Source organism: Notamacropus eugenii, chromosome 4 (genome assembly GCF_028372415.1).
Source record: "Notamacropus eugenii isolate mMacEug1 chromosome 4, mMacEug1.pri_v2, whole genome shotgun sequence".
NCBI lineage: Eukaryota > Metazoa > Chordata > Mammalia > Diprotodontia > Macropodidae > Notamacropus > Notamacropus eugenii.
Genome location: NC_092875.1, coordinates 407172606 through 407178605, shown reverse-complemented (window position 1 = coordinate 407178605; position 6000 = coordinate 407172606).

Here is a 6000-nt window from a genome sequence, read left to right as displayed (position 1 = left end):
TGTTTTCTTTTTAATTTTTATTAATTTTATTTATTTTCTGTGTTCTACAATCACTACCCTATAACAGATTTTTTTTTCCCTCCCTCCTCCTACCTTAAAAGTATTTTTAATCATTTTTCAGTTGTGTCCAATTTTTCATGATCCCTTTTGGGGTTTTCTTGTCAGAGATACTGGAATGACTTGCCATTTCCTCCTCCTACTCATTTTACTGAGGTAAATTGTGTTAAGTGACTTATCCAGGATCATACAGCTAGTAAGGGACTGAAGCCAGATTTGAACTCAGGAAGATGAGTCTTCCTGACTCCAAGGCTGGCACTCTATCCATGGGACCACCTAGTTGCCTTTAAAAGTGTTTAGATTATCATAAATAAACTTGCCTCTCATAATTATATAACACAGAATCATAGCAATTTTGCATTGGAGGACAGATTTCATGAGAGGTTCACAATTTTAATTTTTCTAACATTGAGTAGAAATTTAGAGCAGCCCTCACTATTTACAATAAGTTCTTTCGAATGATTCATCCATAAATTCAATATATCTTTAGTTTTCATTTATCATTAATCTTTTATTATAAACTTAATTTCAACACTAAAAAAGTAACATTATGAACACCAAACCCCATCTAATGGCTTGAAATTATTTCCCCATATTTCTTCATGTATACTTTTGCATTCATGGTACAGGAGAATGAGACCTAGATTTGGCTTCAAATCCAGGATCCGTCCTTTATGACCTTGGGCAAGTCACTCAGCATTACTTAGCTTCACTTTCCTCATTTATACAACATAGGTGTTGGACTAGAGGCCTCTGAGTTCCCTCTGAGCTTGAGAGCTCTGACCTGGAGACAGTTCTACTTCTTGATTGTGACCTTCACAGAAGTGGCATTCTCCACTAGTACCTCTGGTGACTTTGACTTCTGTCGAAATTGGATATGCTCTCTGCCAGGTCCCAGGCAGCTAGAAAGGCTGTGAGTCCTGTCCAGTAATGGACTGGGTGTTTGTCATCTTATTTGACCTAAGAGTTTGGAGAGAGTTTTTGCCAGAAGTGAATGGTCATTTGGGCCATTATGACTGGTGAAAGCTGCCTCCTAAGACATGGAGGGGCTTCAGCCTTCTTAATTCCTATGGTCCTTCAAAGCCAAAGCCAAAGCCAAAGCCAAAGCCAAACCCAAACACCACACCTCCTTGATGGAAAGCTTCTCTTGATTCTCCTTCAGAACTCATTGAATGCTTCATTTGACATTTCTCTAGTGTGCTTGTTGGAGGCAGGAAGGTCTGAGTTCAAATCTGTCCTCAGGCAAATCACTTAACCTCTCTTAGCCTCAGTTTTCTCACTTGTAAATAACAGCAGTTACCTCACGAAATTATTGTGAGGATCAAATGAAAGAATTAGGAGTAACATGCTTCATAAACCTTAAAGCAGTATATAAAAGAGAAACAACCGAAAAAGAAGATGAGGACGTGACTTGTCTGCAGCCCCACAGCTCGAGTCTCACACCCATCTTTCTTACTTCATTGTTGTGTCTCTGTGACTACTCCTTGCTGCTTTTCCTATGCAGACAGGTGCTGAATAAAGATACATTCAACTGAATCTTATTAAAGGATGACATCCACACTTACCATTTTGGGATTGTGCTCTTTTCGTTCATTGTTTCATACACACTACCCTATATACTGAGAATTGTTTTTAATCTACTTTTCATTTGTATTTCATCTTAATTTCATTTTGAATAGTGGCTTAGTATTACATTGGCTTAACATATCATAATGTGTCTAGTTCTTTCCCTGCTATGGAATACTATATTTAGAATTTTCATTATTAGAAATAACTACACTAAGTTCTTCCTTGTGCAAATTATTTTGTTCCTAATTATTTTTAAGAATAACTATTTGGATCTGGCTTCCAAAAAAAAAAAAAAAGCAAACTCATCTTAACCAATGCCATAAACTACTTTCTTGTGCCCAATGGGTATACCTTTTGATAACATAACCTCAGGTCTCTCTGTTGAGCACTCAATCTCTCTACCATCCGGTTTCTTCCTCCAGCATATTCAGAACAAAGCAGCAGCAATTAGCATCTTCAGACTATGGTAAAATAAACCTCTGGCCCACATGGAAAGCAAAGCTGGTCCTTTTGTAGAACAACAAAAGAGGGAAGCTGAGGGGCACAATATGGAGGGTGCTACTTAGATGTCAAATCACAGGTTGCAAATAAAAATGAAACATCTGTTCAGGACAGCCTGATCATATGGCTCTGAGAACGTGTGAGAAAGACCAAGGACCTGCTCCCAACAAAAGAACTCAGCATGAACTGGGTAGGCATGATAATAAGATAATGCAATCAGATAGCCATGTATATTAGCAAATTGTCTATTTGTAAAAGTGGAAGGAGGCATAGATTTTTTTCTTGCAAGTATGTTTGGAGATGGGAGTAGAAGTCTCTTATAAAATAGTTTCCTGTTACAATGAGAGAAAACAGAAATCTAGAGTGAACAGAAGGGTTTTTTTAAACCATCTGTAATTTTTATAGATATGTAAATGGATGGATCTTTTATTAAGTACATTCCACATGCCAGGCATTGTGCTAAGTGCTGTTGATACAAACACCAGCAAACAAGGCAGTCCCTGACTTCAAGGAGTTTATATTCTAATGAGGGGAGAAGTCACATAAAGGGGAGAAGGCATCTAGTTCAATGTCTTTGTGACATAGACGGGAAAACTGAGGAGGCTCAGAGGGGTTCTGCAGGCAAGGGGAGAGAACTAACTTGAAGAGCTTCGGTCAGCTGACTCCAAATCCATCATAACTTTTCATTACAAACACAAGCTAAGGGTTAAAAATAAAGTATTTCCTTGTTTATCAGAATATTTTGTTTCCTAACATTAATTTCTCGAGCCAGAACAATCCTAGCTTGATGGTTCTCGAACTTTTTTTTTGCTCATGGCGTGGTATCAGTCTTTTGCTGTTAGAAATCTCATCGTGCTATAGGAGAGTATGGCAAGCTTATGTTGCATGCAGTTCTCATTTGACTCTGGTGTGCACATGTCTAAGTTGCATACAGTTCAGAGCACACCTAGCTCATGATGGTCCCAGGCATACTAGCTAGGGCACAACCTCTGAGAACCACTATTCTGGTCAAAGACTGTAGGATATGTCCTGGGAAGAGCTCTGTTGTGAAGGAAGGAAGGAAGGAAGGAAGGAAGGAAGGAAGGAAGGAAGGAAGGAAGGAAGGAAGGAAGGAGGATGGGAGAAAGGAAGGGAGAGGAGAGAGGGAGGGAGGGAAGGAGGAAAGAAGGGAGAGGAGGGAGGAAGGAAAGAAGGACAGAAAGGAAAGGAAGGAAGGGAAGGAGGAAGGGAGAAAGGGAGACAGAGGGAGAGGGGAAAGAAGGAAGGAAGGAAAGAAGGAAGGGAGACAGAGGGAGAGGGGAAGGAAAGAAGGAAGGAAGGAAAGAAGGAAAGGAAGGAGGAAGGGAGGGAGAAAGGAAGGCAGAGGAGGGAGGGAGGAAGAAAAGAAGGAAGGAAGGAGAGAAAGAAAAGCATAACAGTTGAGAGATTAAAATATAGTTATAGGAACAGCTAGGTGGTGCAGTGGATAGAGTACCTGCCCTAGAATCAGGAGGACCTGAGTTCAAATCCAGCCTTAGACTCTTCCTAGCTGTGTGACCCTGGGCAAGTCACCTAATCTTGATTCCATCAAAAAATAAAATAAAATGTAGCTGTACAAGTTCTTCTCAAACAAGGTGTCTTCTATGTATATGCTAAGATCGTAGATGATTCCATGGCAGACTGAATGATGGAAATAACTTTGTCCAACAATCCCTCTGATTATCAAACCAAAATTAGGCATAATATGAGATGTATACTTGTCAAAACTGTCACTGTCATACACTCAGTAGAGGGCAAATGGAAGAGAAATTTCCTATAGTAGTTCTTATCCTAGGGTTCACAGATCCTCAGTCACTGTGGGTAGATTTCTGGGGGGTGGGAGTCTGAATAAAAGAAATTATAACCATATTTCAATATAATCAGGTGCTTTTGTAATCCTATGTATGTTATTTAAATTTATTTCATTAAATTTTTCAATTAATAAAAAAATCTCTTTTATTCCTTCTCACTCTCTCCCTGGAAGGGAAAACTCCTTGTAAACATATGGATAGTCAAGCAAAAATAGTTGCTGCATTGGCCATGTCCAAAAAATACGTCTCCACACGAGCCCTAATTCTCTCACCTTCAATCTTTAAAAGTTGTCTTTAATATTATGGTATACATTGTTCCCCTGGTTCTCTTCACTTCACTCTGCATCAGTTCATACTAAGCTTTCCAGGTTTTTCTGAAACTGTCTCCATCACTTTTTATAGCACAGTAGTATTCCATAGGAGTAGCGTAGCAGGAAGATGACAGGATTTGTAGTCAGTGAGCCTATATATTTTATTTTGGGCTTTTAAAAACTTAATTCTGAGAAGAGGCCTACAGTTTTCACCAGATTAACAAAGAAGTCTGTGATACAAAAAGTTAAGAAGTCCTCCTATAGATGGTGAGGCTCCTCTACCTGATCCCGTTTGCAGATGACACTGTGGTAACTTCTTGGAGCCTCAGACCCTTCTAGACTCTCCACAATGAGATGCTGAGTACTTAATAGCAATTTTTTGCCCTTGAGGACAAGTAGCACAAATCACCTCAAATCTGTGTAGAATGATGTCCCCTGGGAGAGAGGATTTTTAACTGACTAGGCGTTAAATTCAGTTGTTTCTACACTGCTGCCACTCTAAGCATATCTGTACTCTCTATTGTTGTCCTAGGAAAAAATCCTGGTTGCTTTGCCCAGGTTATGGCTTTGCTGGCTGTGACCAGAGAAAAAGAAAGAGAAGGACCAATGACCCAAAGAAAAAAACTCCACATAGCCAAAGGATGTATTTTGGCCAGGTTATGACATACAGTTGTATGGGCAACTCAATGAATGAGTCTATCAGTACATAGCTTTCCACTTGGGCAAGTCAAGTCTTTTCTTCCTTGCTTCATTAATTTGTTTATGATGTCACCCTTTATGTCTAAATCTTGTAGCCAAGACTGTCTTTGAAGTCCTTCCAGCACGGTTAAAGGTGCCAGAAGCTTCATTTCACCAGCACAGCCTCTGAAAACCGAGGGTAAGCACCATAGTATATTGAGGCATTGGAGGAGGGTTTTGTGTACATGTGAACAAGAAAATAAACTAAACCTTTAAGTAAATCATTTTTTGAGGACTTCAATTATAACCTATATAATCTTAGAGCTCAAAATAACTCATTTGGAATTAAAATTATTGCTATTGTTAGGCTTTCTGCAATGACTTAGTAAAATTAAGTCAGTTCACTATTAAGGGAATTGCTGGCCCGAAAAGAACAGCTTTTGTTATGTTGGACTTCTTTATCTACAGTTTTTTATGGAGTGATCAAGATTTAATGGGCACAGAAAACACTACTAGAAATGAATCTTGTCTGAAATATTTGTCTGTGCTCCCACAAAAAAACATGTCAGGATGAAGACTTTAATGCTGTTAATATTTCATGTAGAATAATAGAATGCCATCCCCTTTACCAGCATCATAATGAAATTAGTCTCCAGAAAATAACCCTAATAGCAAGTTCTTTAGAAACTATTCACTTGTTTATTACACTAAAGAGGAATGGCAGTTCTTATTTGAAAAAGTAAAGATTTGTTTTCTCTACATATATACAACCTTTTAAAATAACAGAGCATGAAAAATAAAGACCTTTAGATTAGTGATGGGCCAATCTCCAAGGATATAAGTCTGAGATACCTACACAAATCTTACCCCCAAACTCTCTAAATCTCTTCTAACAAGATATTTTTAGACATAAACATTTTTACCCTTAGCAAAGAAATGGAGAGACATGAAATTCTTTTGAGCTAACACCCTGAAATGAAACAAAAAATATTGCTTAAACAGCTAGAGGATGATACAGATATATTTACAGTAAGGTTTCTTTGTTTAATTCTGCT